Below are 15,332 nucleotides of genomic sequence, written 5' to 3'. Positions count from 1 at the left end.
GGTTGCAGCCAAAGTACTTCCTGACCATGCAGACGTTAAAGCCATATATTCTGCTTCTGTCACCTAGAGAGCTACTGTTGGTTGTTTTTTACTATTCCATGAAATTGCTGCATCTTGTGACACAAATGCAAAAAAACAGTGGTTGATTTTCTATCTCCTATGATCCCAGCCCAGTCAGCATCAGTGTAACCTGTGAGTCATGCCGGCTGGTGTGGTCGAGTGGCTCTAGGCACTTCAGTCTGGGACCGCGTGACCGCTACAGTCGCAGGTTCGAATACTGCTTTGGGCATGTATGTGTGTAATGTAATTAGATTAGTTAGGTTTAAGTAGTTCTAAGTGCTAGGCGACTGATGACCTCAGATGTTAAGATCCATAGTGCTCAGAGCCATTTCAACCAGTTGTGATGTCATGATTTTCTTTGGAAAATTGTAGCTTGAAATCTTTATTCCTTTTATATATCTTAGGATTCGCTTTACAGTTTGCCAGTGGGATATTCGAATGTTATTATTAAACCGACCCACAACTCCAATTGCGTATGCTAGTTCTGGTCTAGTACCTAGTTGTGCATACTTTAAGCTACCTATGACTTCTTTATATGGTACTTTCTTCATGACACCTCTTTCTCTCTCTGTTTTTGTGCTCATTTAATGAGTTAATATTTGGTTGTAGTCAAGCGGAGTGTATACTGGATTACAGTCTTCCATGTTATACTTTCGTAAAATCTGTTTTATATAATGAGTCTGATCCAACTACAGAAGTCCAAGCTTAAGATATCTTGTCACTCGGATCCCTAGTCATCTGGATTCTTCTCCAAGGCCCTGTAATTTAAGTTGTTCCTATAGCTGTTCTTTAAATACAATTTTCTGTTGCACATTGTTACAAAATATCAACATGTCATCTACGTAAACAGCTACAATTAATATATCACTTCCGTGGTTCCTGTGATAAACACATGGCTCAGTGGGGGACCTGCTGAAATTTAAACTTAGTAGAACTTTGTCCAATTTGATATTCCAAAAGCGAGTTCCTTCTTTAAGACTATACACTGCTTTCTTGAGTCTTTTAATGCCTTTCTATTTGACTGTTTTTGTCACTTAGTCAGATGTGGGAATTTTAACATAAATTTCTTCTTTCAAATCACCTTGCAAAAACGCTGTCGCCATATCACAATGATCAATGTCCAAGTCGTATTTTACAGCTAAACTAAACAAATATCTGAGTGAACTGTATCAATGGTGAGTATGTTTCTTCATAGTCTAAACCTTTAACTTGTAAACATCCCTTAAATACAAGTCGAGCTTTATGGCGAATTGTCTGTCCTTGTAAGTCTCTTTTTTCTTAAAGGTACACTTAGCATCAATCGCTTTTTTGGCTTGAACCAGGATAGCTGATTCCCAAGTTTTATTTTTCGGATGTGACTTCAGTTCTTCTTCCTGTATTGCTTGAAACCATTTCTCTGAATCCTTGGACTGAAAAGTTTCTTCCAAAGTTGATGGCTCTGATACTTATGAATCTTCTTTAGTTTAATAGGTCTCATAATCGTCCATCTTCTTTGATATGGGTAATAATAGTAATAATAGCTTGATTCATCATCAAATGGTACATTGCACAAGTACAAAGAAACAGTAATGATTAAAGTTATTTGTACAATACACAAGACACATTCTTCTGAATATGTCATTAATTTACAACAAAATTACAATAAGGTGTTTGATTATTTCTTTTAAATAATTTCACAAAGAATTTGTTGTTCTTCATATAAGTATGGTACTCTTCTAATGTGTAGAAAGGGTGTTTCTTAAGCTGATGTTTCAGTTTAATTGCAGGAAGAGCCATGACTGGACTAGGCAGTGCATTAGCAAATTTTGTACCTGTGTACTGAGGCCTGTTTTCGTAAAGTGCTGTTCTGTGGCTGGCAATGTAGAATCGTTCTTTATTTCTAGTATTGTACTGGTGGAAATCTGAATAAGTGTTTGGGTGCAGTCTTTTCACAAGCAATATGGCTTTTAGAATGTATGTGTTTATAACAGTTAACACCTCTGTTTTTGGAAACAAGTTGCGAGAAGATTCCCTATATTTTGCTCCACAGATTATTCTCACACCCTTTTTTTGAAGAATGAGTAGCTTATCTAGATTAGCTTTGGTTGTTGCCCCCACCCCCCAATTTCTTATGTAGATAAGCTTTGGTTGTTGCCCCCAAATTTCATTTCCATAGTTCAAGTGATAGAAGAAAAGAACATGGTATGCAGTCTTTAGGACTACAGTGTGTCTACAGAACTTGCTAATAGTACTGATTGCAAATATATTTTTTGACAACTTAGTTGCTAGGGAGTCAATATGTTTGTCCCATTTCAGGTTGCTTTGGATTGTTACGCCAAGGAATTTTACACTAGACTCTTTATTCACCAATATGTTGCCAATGTATAATTTAATTTCATTATTCAAACTACTGTTGTTAAACTCCATCAAACATGTTTTACACGTGCTCACATTTAAGTGGCTTTCATTAAAAAACTAAACAATTTCTTTTATCACATTATTACACTCGGCCTCTCGTTCATTAAATGATTCCTTTTTACACACAATGGAAGTGTCATCAGCATACAGAGCATTTTGGAATTTATAGTACAGTATTTAATATCATTTACATAGATCAAGAACAGAAGGGGGCCCAACGCCGAACCCTGGGTCACTGCATATTTTATGCAAGTGATCTATGATTTGTAGACACCACTTTCCGTTTTAAGTAGAACAAACTGTGGTCTATTGCTCATATAACACTTTATTAGGTCATAAACATGCCTCTAATGCCCATGTTCCATAGCTTGTCAATTATGATGTCAACATTCACACAATCAAAGGCTTTTTCAAGGTCTAGGTATACACCTGCCACATGTTCCTTGCTTTCGATACCCCCTAACACCTCAATTAGTTGAGCAGCTGCAGTGATAGTTGATTTACGTTTCAGGAATCCATTTTGATTTTCGAACATCAGGTTGTGTTTGTTTAGAAAGTTTATAATCATGTTGTATATAACTTTCACAACTATTTTGGAAAAGACAGGAAGGATTGAGACTGGTCTGCTGTTTTCTAGTTTGTTGTTGTCACCTTTCTTAAAAATGGGTGTTACCTGTATTCTGGAAGATCTTCTGGGCACTTGTTGTTGAGGCGGTTCAGATTCTTCTTCTGTTTCGACTGAGCCTGTTTCTTCTGAAATGCTGTTATCTGATCTGTTGTTCCTTGATCATCTTGAATAGTAACGTTCTCCTCCTTATCTGTGACCTGAATATATATCTGATTTAGTTCCAGTAAATGATCACATGTTCCTGGCGTGTTATTATTCTTTTGAATTATTTCTTCTTTAAATATCACATCTCTGAATTTAATGATTCTTTCCTGAGAAAGCTTCCTCTGGCGTTGTGTTGTTCAAAGCTTTTGTCTGTGATCTGTTAATGAGGTAAACTACGGTGGAGACTTCTTCTCCCCAAAATTTCGTACGTAATTGCTCTTCAAGTAACATAAATCTTGCCTTTTCCACGATTGTTCTGTTGTACCTTTCTGCAATACCGATGTGTTCTGTAGTGTAGGGAACAGTGGTTTTACGTTTTACCCCTCCTTCCCTTAAAAATTTCGTCAGTCTTTCGTTTACACATTGTTTTCCTCTATCAGTTCGCAAGATACAAAACCTTTCGCCTGTCTGATTCTCTATGAACATTTGAAAATTGTGTATAATGTCAGGTACTTGGTATTTATTGCTGACAGTATACAAAAAAATCTTTCTAGAGAAATCGTCAGTCAGATGTGGTTTGCAGTGGACCACACAAATCTGAATGCACTAACTCCAAAATTCTTTTAGCTCTAGAAGTGAAGTGAGGAAAGGAAAATCTAGTTTGCTTACCTTCTAGGCACGTAGCGCACCTAGTGTCGAAGGCTCCTTTATATTTGATGCAATTAGCCAAACCGTTCTGTAATGCTTCCATCGCATCTGAGTGTAGGTGGCGAAATCTTCTATGCCTTAGATTTACATCAATAGACAAGGATGCATACTTTGTTTCTGCATTGCAATCACTTGGGTGATCCTATACATTCCGTTAATTAACGATGCTGTTGGTATCAGTTTCTTCTCTGTATGTCGAACACGACAGCCTCTATTGTCAAAATGACTGAGTGACCCTGTTGCACTATTTTGCTTATGGAAAGTAAATTTGTACTCAGCTGAGGAACATAAAGTACATCCGTCCCCTTAATATTTCTCTCGGCCTGCCACAGCTTTAATATGCTTGCAACCTTTTCCTTTAACGGGTAAATTTTCGTTGTTGGCCACGACCACTTGTGAACTGGGATGGTTTGACATGTGAGCTGACGCATCAGAATCTACAAACCATTATTGGGGTATAGCTTTATGTTCACTTTTCTTTATCTGTTCTTATTTATTTTCGTTACCTTTGATTCTTGTCGGTACAGTTTCTGAATATGATCAGTTGCATTCAAAGATTGCCTCTATGTAGCGTCTCCGCCTTAGGTATGACGTCATTGCTCAAAGCCGACAAGTGGAGTCGGACACTAGAATTGACTCCAACCTACAATCTAATATCCAGAAGATGAATCACATTGTTTATTGTGAATTAATGCACAGTGGTACTGAAGTCTACAGCCGCTTTAGTAACTGCCATGAAGTCATATCACAACTGCTTGTTTTAGAGGGTGGCGTGGTGAGTTGAATCCGAAGCAATGTAAGTTGGCGACAATAATTTGACACTCCATAGATATTCCTACTATATGATTATATCCAATGATGTTCCATTCATAGTTGCTACAGGTAATAACTTTGACAAAATACCGCGCAAATTTGTGTTATGATGTCGGTTTGTTTGTAGCTGTGGGCGATTAATTAACCGTTAGCATGAAATAACGGCCGATAAATGTTACAAGAGTATTATTTCAAATACATATAGTTTTCATAAATGCTGTTCTGTAAGAACGTAATTTATTAGATGAAATTAGTTTGTAGTCGTAACCAAATAGCCATCATAAGCACTGATTACGATACGCGCATATAGTCACCTCAGTTTGGAGTAATGTGGTATTCTCAGCGTGAGTAGTTTGTTACAATTTTTTTACTAATGATAATTGCATTATTGTGTTTTTTGTGGCAGATAATGGTGTGTTTCACGTAAGTGATCAGGAAAAGTTTGAATGAACTATTTAGTGATATAAATTGATGTAGCGATGTGTGATGTTATGTTGATTTTCACCTGGCATCCGTGGTAACATTAAGATAGAGCGATATGACATTTACCGAGATGTGAGCATTGTCATTATATTATGCAGATAAATGACGTAAAACTTTTTTTCCTTCTCGTGTAGCAAATGCTTTTTGGCGTCACACATTTGGTAGATGTATTTCAGCCGCAAAGTTTACTGTATACCAATTCAAATGCCATTTCATCATGTAATAGGAACCGTATTTTAGAAATGGTTTTGTCAGATAGTGTGACCCCCACCAGTACACTGTCAACTAACTGCACTTGAATAGTACCACAGTTTTGTTATTGCTATTTAGTACAGTGTGGTGAAGTATTTGTGATTGTTATACAGAATTCATATGTCATTTAACATTTATACTTCATAATTTTGGGTTTTACCTGTTGTAAGTGAATGCGTACGTACACTTCACAGCTTGAATTCGTTGACAGTATTTTCGTTTTACAATACCCACAGTCGTTTGTACTCTTACGTAGTATCCTGCCTCCTATTTATAGCGTAAAACCACACAATATTTCACCAAAGAAATTGGTTGTTACGGAATTCATCTGTTGAATAATAGGAATTAATCGAGTAGGCTGGTTTTCAATATGTTTTTGAAATTTTCTGTTTTGTTTACAAACTCCTATAACTCACTGAGTAGCTGGTCAAATTGCACCTTGAAAAATAGATGGTGTGACTAATTTTAAGTTAACTACTATTTAGTTTGATTGTCAGTGACGTGCCCCATTAAGAAATAAATGCGTGCGTAGAGGTTATGTATTGGATTCCCCTTACGTTTCTCAACATGATGCAGATGTAAACATTAAAATTCGTTACTAGTCAACTTGATGTCACAACCATATTTTCTGCTTTCACATTTGTTGGCTTTGCCAACTCACAAACCAATTGTCACTTTCCAATCTTTTATAGACATTGGGCTGCATTACAAATCAGTCTGCCCCAACAGTCAGGATGTCTAGATTAGATTCAAAAGAGGTAATTAGGTTTGAGTTGAAGACATCAATAAATTTGAATGCACAATAAAGTTTGTGGTGAGATTTCGATCTGCAACTTTGGTTGATGCCTATTTTCTCATTATATAAAACAACTTTCTGCAGTAAAAAGTGAGAGCCGAAGGGAGATTTAAAAAAAAGCTGTATTAGTTAGTAGGTAATTCTTTAATTGTTTTGATGCATACATATTGTATATACACCAGTACAAAAGATGCAATGGGAGACACTGTTATATTTTTAAAATTAATATGTTGTTGGTAGTTTCATTGCTTGTTACCATCACAATTTTCATGCTTTTATCTTCATTTCCTACTCCCTTTAATTCTCCTAACACTGTCACAACACAGATGAAAAAGTCTTAGCAGGTGATAGGGCTTATTAAAACTGTAGTAGGACCAATTGTTACATCCTTGTTACTCTGTCATTTCACTCATTGTAACATTGTGACTTAACAAGTTTAGTGCCTTACTTGATCTCTAGCTTTAATTATCATAAAGTTAGTAATGCCACGCTATGGGACAGAGAGTGTCCACTGCAGTTGGCAAAAAACCTTGTTTACTGAGGGTGAATGCAGCTTGGCTCAAGTGGAGACAGATCACTTGAGTCCTCTGCGATAAAAAGTTGCCTCAATATCTAAGGGCAAAACTATGAGGGCAATCCCAAAAGTAAGGTCTCCTATTTTTTATAAGTACATAGACCTCTTTATGTCTACAATGGTTTACATAAGTTTACAGCTTGAACATTTAGCTATTTTTCGACATTATCACCGTTTATGTCGATGCATTTTTTGTAGACACTGTGACAGTTTCTGTATGCCCATGTCGTAACAGCTTGCCGTTCTGCTGTTCAGAAAGTTATGAACCTCTTCTTGCACCTCGTCTTCAGAGCTGAAACACTTTCTGGCCAAATGTTTGTTTAATCTAGGGAACAGGTGATAGTCACTGGGAGGCCAAATCAGGACTATAGGGTGGGTGGGTGATTATGTTCCACTGAAACTGTTGCATGAGAGCAACGGTTTGCTGAGCGATGTGTGGGCGAGTGTAGTAATGGAGAATGTGTACGCCCTTGTTTGACATTCCTCTTCTCCAGTTCTGAATTGCCCGTTTGAGTTTTATCAGAGTCTCAAGGTACCTGTCAGTGTTAATTGTGGTCCCAGCGATTCAGCTCCGACGACAAGGTGAAAGAAGAGGTTCATAACTTTCTGAACAGCATGGCGGTGAGCTGATATGACATGGCCATACAAAATTTGCCACAGCGTCTACAAAAATGCATCAACAGAAATGGTGGTTTGTTGAAAAATAGCTAAATGTTCAAGCTGTAAACTGATGTAAACCATTGTAGAAGTAAACAGGTCTATGTACTTATAAAAAAATAGGAGACCTTGCTGTTGGAATTACCCTCGTATATAAGACCATGGTACGCCCAGCACCAATATAGGGGGCTGAGTGTCGCTCTTATGACAAAACAACAGGAGCAAATGTTACACACCATGTGGAGATGAAGATGCTTTCATGGTCCATGGGGCTCCAGAAAAGATTTTGTGTCGCGCCAATCACCGACAAAGTGAGGGAAACCCGTCTCCAATTGTATGGGCACTTCATGAGAAAGCAAGACAACTCAGTCGCAAAAACAGCGCTCCACAGGAGGAACAAGACCATGAGCAAGACCGGCAAAGAGATGGACTGACATCATCAGGGGAGACATGCACTTTGTTGGCTTAAGACCAGAAGATGTCAACAGTAGGGAGAAATGGAGGAGATGTAGCAAAACAGCAGACATCACTAGTCGGGATTAATGCTTGGGAAGAGAGAGATAGTGACGTTATCTGCTCACGTGTAACAGTCTTGGTGAAATTAAGTTAATTGTTGATTTTTTTACCAGACATTCAAATTCACTGTAACAATTTTAGATTCATTCGAAGGAAATCTATGGTCATAGTCTGAAAATACATAGATCATGCAATATTAGTTTGGAGGTGACTTTAACCTAGCAAGTATAGACTGGGATGTCTATGAATTAATTGCAGGGAGCATAGACAGTCTTCTGAAGTACTTTTGAATACATTTTCTGAAAACTGTGTTGACTGGATAGTTTTACAGCGCACAACCAGTAGAAATATCTTAGACCTTTCAGCAACAAATGGGCCAGACCTCATTGACAGTGTCAGTAAAGAGACAGGGATTAGTGACCATGATGTCGTCGTAGCGACTATGGTTCTCAAAGTTAATAAATCAAGAATGCTAGGAGAGTATTTCTGCTAGCAACAGCAGATAAGCAGTTGTTACCACCCCACTTTGACAGTGAATTGACATAATTTATTTCCAGTATGTCGAATTTAGAGACATTAGGGGCAAAGTTTAAGTGGATTGTAAATCATGGTCTGGAGAAGTATGTGCTGAGTAAGTGGATTAGGGACCTAAATGACCCACTATGATTTAACAGTGAAATTTGAAAAATGCACTCAGTTGAAAAGAGGACATGCTAATGACAACAGGTAAAAGTTAATAGCAAATGGTGCAGTTGTAGAAAGATTGATGCCCCAGACATACAGCTGCTATCACCATGGTACCCTATCAGAAGATCTTGCTGAGAACCTGAGAAAATTCTGGTACTATGTAAAATTGCTAAGCAGATCTAAGACATATCCATTCTCTCGTTGACTATTCTGGTGTGACAGTAGAAGATAGCAAACAGAAAGCCAAAGCACCTCGTCTCCTACCTTCCAAACTTTACAGAAAGACAGGATGTTGTGGAGACGTGGCTTAGCCACAGCCTGGGGGGTGTTTCCAGAATTGAGATTTTCACTCTGCAGTGGAGCGTTCACTGATATGGAACTTCCTGGCAGCTTAAAACTGTGTGCCGGACCGGGACCTTTGCCTTTCATGTGCAAGTGCTCTACCAGCTGAGGTTCACAGGAGAGCTTCTGTAAAGTTTGGAAGGTAGGAGACGAGGTACTGGCAGAAGTAAAGCTGTGAGGATGGGGCGTGAGTCATGCTTGTGTAGCTCAGTTGGTAGAGCACTAACCTGTGAAAGACAAAGGTCCCAAGTTCGAGTTCGGTCCGGCACGCAGTTTTAATCTGCCAGGTAGTTTCATAACAGCACACATTCTGCTGCAGAGTGAAAATCTCATTCTGGAAGAAAGCCAAAGTCCTAAATTCCTGCATGTAAGAAATTGTTCATGCCAGAGAATCATATAAACATTCCGTCATAGACCATCACACAGTTCTGTATGTAGAACATAATAATACACATTTCTGAAGTTAAGAAGCAAGAGTTGAAAACAAGTCATCAGGTCCCTTACTCAGCTTTCATTTATTGTAAATGTCTCACCAAGCACAAAGTCCAAAAGTGCAGGTGACTCCTGTTTACAGACCAATATCTGTAATGGCAATTTGCCGCAGAATTCTCAGTTCAAATGTAATAATTTCTTTGAGACAGAAAAGCTTCTGTCCACGAATCAGCTCAGTTTTGGAAAGTATTGCTCATGCGAAACTCAGCTTGCATTTTTTTTGCATGATATCCTACAAACCATGGATGAAGGGCAACACGCATGCTCCCTGTTCCTAGATTTTGTAAAGAATTTGACGTAGTGCCCCACAGCAGACTGTTAATGAAGGTACGAGCATACACAGTAGGCTCCTATAGATGTGGCTTTGAAGCCTTCGTAAATAATAGAAAAGGGTGCATTGTCCTCGACAGTACATTTTCATCAGACAAGGGTGAGTGTGATAGGGCTGCTGTTTTTTTCTGTGTACATAAATGATCTGGCAGACAGAGTTGGCTGCAATCTCTGGCTGTTTGCTGATGATGCTGTGGTGTTCGGGAGGATACAAGATGACTTGGACACAATTTCTAGTTCGTGTGTTGAATGGCAGATAGCTCAAAATGTAGAAAAAATAAATGAATGCAGGTGAGTGGGAAAAAAAAACTAACGTTGTTTGAGTATATCATTAGTAGTGTGGTCCTGGATGCAGTCATATTGATTAAATGCCTAACTGTAACATTGCAAAGCAGTATGAAATGGAATGATCATGTAAGGATTATAGTAGGGAAGACAAATGGTTACTTTCGGTTTATTGATAGAATTTTAGGAAGGTGTGGTTCATTTCTAAAGGAGACTGCATATAGGGCACTAAAGCAACTCATTATTGTGTACTGCTTAAGTGTTTGGAATCCTCAGTAGGTCAGTTTAAAGGAAGACATTGAAGCAATTCAGAGGTGAGCCTATATTTGATACCAGTAAGTTCCAACAACATGCAAGTATTACAGAGAGACTTCGGGAGCTTTCCCTGGAGGGAAAGGAACGATCTTTTTAAGGAACACTAATGAGACAATTTAGAGAAACGGTATTTTGACAACTGAACAGTTCTGCTGCCAATGTACATTTTGTGCAAGGACCACTAAGAGAAGAGAAATTAGGGCTTGTATGGTGGCATATAGACAGTAGTTTTTCCCTCGCTCTGTTTCCAAGTGGAACAGGAAAGGAAATGAATAGTAGTGGTACAGGGTACCCTCTGCCATGCTCCGTATGGTGGCTTGCAGAGTGTGTATATGTGGATGTAGATCTCATTTTTGATCCATGGAGAAAGCAGTTAATAAGTTAGTTGTTTGTTTCAGCTTGTTTTCCATCCATGCCACCTTTTTTATTTACTCTTATGTGTGGTTCCCAGTGATCTGGTATGGTATTGTACAATAAGTGATGTGACTCACAACATGACACAGAACATCTCACACTGTTGGAGCCCACAGAAAAGTCATTGAAGCAACTAACAGTAATACAACACCGATATGTATCTCTATCTTACTGCCCAGCACAGTGTGGAGTGCTGACTACGCTACGCAGTTGTGTGGTGCGAGACACAGGAAGAGGATGGGAGAACCAAACTTTGAGTCATCAGATGTGCCTTGAAAAGAATTGTTTAATGTATATATGAAGCAAAGCTACATTAGTCTCTCTGTACTTAGTTTCTCAGTAAAGTTTTGCCTAAAAATTAAGAACTATCACTTGTGTTCTCCACTATCCAGTGTTTTCATTTTAACATAAGGAAACTGTTCAGTCTTTTCCCACATCACAGCTTGTACTGAACTGCTTTTGTTTTCACTATTGCCTATAGGTAGGACACTTCAAAAATAAGTAAACCACCTTGCATATTTTGAAAAGTTTGCAGTGAAGAATGTAGTCACTGATTCAAAATTGTTTTTAAGAATGGAAGGAGAGCCTGAGTAAATTGATACGTTTTTATGTTCATTTGCAATGAGTCACACTCAACGCTATTGCCATGCACTATGCAGAGCTGCATCATGTTTCTGTTTTTCGAATGCAGTCAATATAAGCCGAAGCATTCACTTACGCGTACTTTCAAACTTTAAATATGTTTTGTCCTGTGCTTTCTTTCTGTGCTGCTGTAGTCAACATACCATTTACACGGGTGGACTGTTTGCCAATCTTTTTCATCCAGCTTCTTGGGGGGGACCTTTATGTAATGCATTTCACAAGGAAACTGTTTTCCAAGGGCAAATGTAACTGATTTGGTGTAGAGAAAGATAACAAAGGAAATGAAAGAAATAGGTAAGAACTTGCTGTGGAATTTGTACCATTGTTTTTAACCATTTATTTTCATTGTTGCAGTTTCTAGTAAAAGTATCAAACACATAAGTTTGGTCTGTGATTGTAAAATATTAATGAAAATGTTAATCATATTCTCAAATTACTTCTTTCAAGACTGAAATGGCAGGACCTCCAAAATGGTTCAAATGACTCTGAGCACTACGGGACTTAACATCTGAGGTCATGAGTCCACTAGACTTAGAACTACGTAGACCTAACTAACCTAAGGACGTCACACACATCCATGCCCGAGACAGGATTCAAACCTGTGACCCTAGCAGGTGCGTGGTACTGGACTGAAACGTCTAGAACCGCTTGACCACAGCCGCCAGTGCAGAATCTCCAATTAAGACTCTGAAAACATGAATTCGTGGTATAAAAATTGAGCAAGGCCCAGTTTCAGTACAGTTAAACATGCAGCATCAAATGAAATCTGTCTACTGTTGCTTCAATGATCAGATGAGGCCACAGTTAATTTTTAATTATTGAATGCCATGAATGTATAAAAATTATGATAAAGTTCAATGGCAGAAGAGATATAAAAGCAAAATTCCTGTTGCTTTTGAATGAGCAGCTGGACTAAACTTAGGGGATATCAGGATTGTCTTCATTATCATGAATTTCTTCCATTTCAATCGCAATGTCTACCCCTCCACAGAATTCACCATCCACTGCTACATCATCGATGGTGACTGATCTGAATTCAAATCCAGCAATGTCTCTAATACATACAAAGCTGAATCATAGTCTACCATAAAATTTTGGATAGCTGTAGCTTCATAACTTGGAACCATTATTTGTATATGCCTTTCACTGAATAAAGTATCAGACTATGTCGTCTATTCATCATGGCGTATTTAACGTCATTCAACCTCTTCTCTAACTTATCTAATTGTAATGGGTTGTTTGTCAGCAGTACAAATTGCACATCAAAGGTTTGTGTCCTGTCTTGTTGGAGTAGCTGATACAAGATGCTCCAAAAAGTGGAATCTGTGTGGACTCATTTGGTAGAATTTGAGTTCTTGTTGGGAGAGCTCATGAGAAACCACAGCCGAACTGTATTTGATATTTATATCTCTGTCCCCAATGTTATTCAATCTGTATATTGAGCAAGCAGTAAAGGAAACAAAAGAAAAGTTCGGAGTAGGTATTAAAACCCATGGAAAAGAAATAAAAACTTTGAGGTTCGCCGATGACATTGTAATTATGTCAGAAACAGCAAAGGACTTGGAAGAGCAGTTGAACGGAATGGACAGTGTCTTGAAAGGAGGATATAAGATGAATATGAACAAAAGCAAAACGAGGATAATGGAATGTAGTCTAATTAAATCGGGTGATGCTGAGGGAATTAGATTAGGAAATGAGACACTTAAAGTAGTAAATGAGTTTTGCTATTTGGGGAGCAAAATAACTGATGATGGTCAAAGTAGAGGGGATATAAAATGTAGACTGGCAATGGCAAGGAAAGCGTTTCTGAAGAAGAGAAATTTGTTAACATCGAGTATTGACTTAAGTGTCAGGAAGTCATTTGTGAATGTATTTGTATGGAGTGTAGCCATGTATGGAAGTGAAACATGGACGATAAATAGTTTGGACAGGAAGAGAATGGAAGCTTTTGAAATGTGGTGCTACAGAAGAATGCTGATGAATAGATGGGTAGATCACACAACGAATGAGGTGGTATTGAATAGAATTGGGGAGAAGAGAAGTTTGTGGCACAACTTGACAAAAAGAAGGGACCGGTTGGTAGGACATATTTTGAGGCATCAAGGGATCACAAATTTGGTATTGGAGGGCAGCGTGGAGGGTAAAAATCATAGAGGGAGACCAAGAGATGAATACACTAAGCAGATTCAGAAGGATGTAGGTTGCAGTAGGTACTGGGAGATGAAGAAGCTTGCACAGGATAGAGTAGCATGGAGAGCTGCATCAAACCAGTCTCAGGACTGAAGACAACAACAACAACAACAACCTCTGTATGGGTGCACCAAGTACTTTCTTTTCCTTTTCAGTTTCTGATCTTTAAATAATAAGACACAATAACATCATCTTCAGAAGAGCTCATGATTGCAATGGAGGCCAAACATGATTTGTGCTGTCATATGTTGCTTGTGTCATGCAGTGGGAAAAGGAGTGTCGTAGGGAAAAGTGCATCATTGTTTGTCCCTTATTGTGATCAGTCTCAAATCATAACCTATCACATTTGTTGCACACAGTTTTCTTGAAAATGTGACTCTTTACAAATGAGTTGTTTCCTTCACATTTAGTATTTACAAGGCAATGTGTTTGCTATTTTTGTCTGTCAGGAATATCTTCAGGTCTGACAGGGACACTAGTCTTTCTAGTCGCTGCGTACTTCTCAGCAAGCTCCTCCTCGAGCTGCAGGATGAAATCCCTGCTTTTCAGTCCAACGTCTTGATGGTGCTTTGACAGAGTATTTGCGAGCCATTTGGTTGACTAAGTCCACTCCATATTTAGAGCAGTTATAAAACGTAACTGTATTTGGCTTCTTTTCTATACCATCCTCAGTCGTCACATAAGGATGCATAATGCTCAGAATGAGGACATTCTTGTGCTCTTACCTTGATAAACAGTCAGTGTGCTATCATCTTTTTTCAACAGTACTGTGCTCTATAACTGTTCTCTTGCCTTCTTGATACAGACTGGTATTTCCCTGTGAGATCGATTTATTGTGCCCACAAGACTTGTAGAATTAGCTTTCAGTGTCTCAGAGCGCTAAGGAGGTAAAAAATTGTCACATGTGACATTTATTCCTTTGTTGAGGTAAGGTTGCATCAATTTTTTTACAATGAAGTCACCAAGACACTCATCACTCCGCATAGTGCCATCCTTTCCTAGATAAGGGATAGCATTCACAATATATTTTGAGTCCTTATCTACCGCCATCCAATACTTTTACCCATATTTGTCCGGTTTTGAGGTCATAAACGGCATGAATCTGCAACGGCACTTTGAAGGAAAAAGTTGTTCGTCGATTATTATAAATGGACCAGGTATGTAGCTAGACTGTGCATTCGCAATGAACTCATTCCAGATTTCTGATTCCAAAGCAAACTTGTCTTCTCTTAGTTGTTCTGATACTGGGAATCTAATGTCAAATCTGAGATAACACATTATCTCTCTGAATCTGTCACGAGCCATTGATTTCACAAAATTATTTCCCCACTTCACTGACCACAATGTTTCTAGTTCTAAGCTCTTAGCTCCAATAGCACCATGGACATACAATATAGCTATAAAAGCTTCCAGTTCTTCAATTTTTATAGACCACTCACCTGAGCTCAGTACACGGTGTGCTTGTTTCTGTACATTTTACAATATGTTTCAAAATTTTGTCCGTATTCATTAGATGCCATGCACTCTAACAGGTCTCATTCACGTTTCGTTTTGCATGCGGAGAAGGTCTTGTCCTATCTTTGTAAACATTCTGTTATCCATATCTT

At 38.4% G+C, this 15,332-nt stretch overlaps 1 protein-coding gene across 1 annotated transcript in view; it reads left to right on the top strand.

Moving 5' to 3' along the window:
* The first annotated feature begins 4,803 nt into the window (after window positions 1-4,803).
* LOC126355934 (ATPase family AAA domain-containing protein 5) overlaps window positions 4,804-15,332 on the top strand; it is a 112,464-nt gene continuing 101,935 nt past the window's right edge. The window contains exon 1 of the mRNA XM_050006506.1: window positions 4,804-5,094. The gene's annotated coding sequence lies outside the window, so the exon portion shown is untranslated. The remainder of the gene's footprint in view (window positions 5,095-15,332) is intronic.

This window comes from Schistocerca gregaria, chromosome 3, assembly GCF_023897955.1.
Source record: "Schistocerca gregaria isolate iqSchGreg1 chromosome 3, iqSchGreg1.2, whole genome shotgun sequence".
Lineage (NCBI taxonomy): Eukaryota > Metazoa > Arthropoda > Insecta > Orthoptera > Acrididae > Schistocerca > Schistocerca gregaria.
Note: the sequence above shows the minus strand (reverse complement) of the source record. Positions and strands in the feature narration are given on the sequence as shown.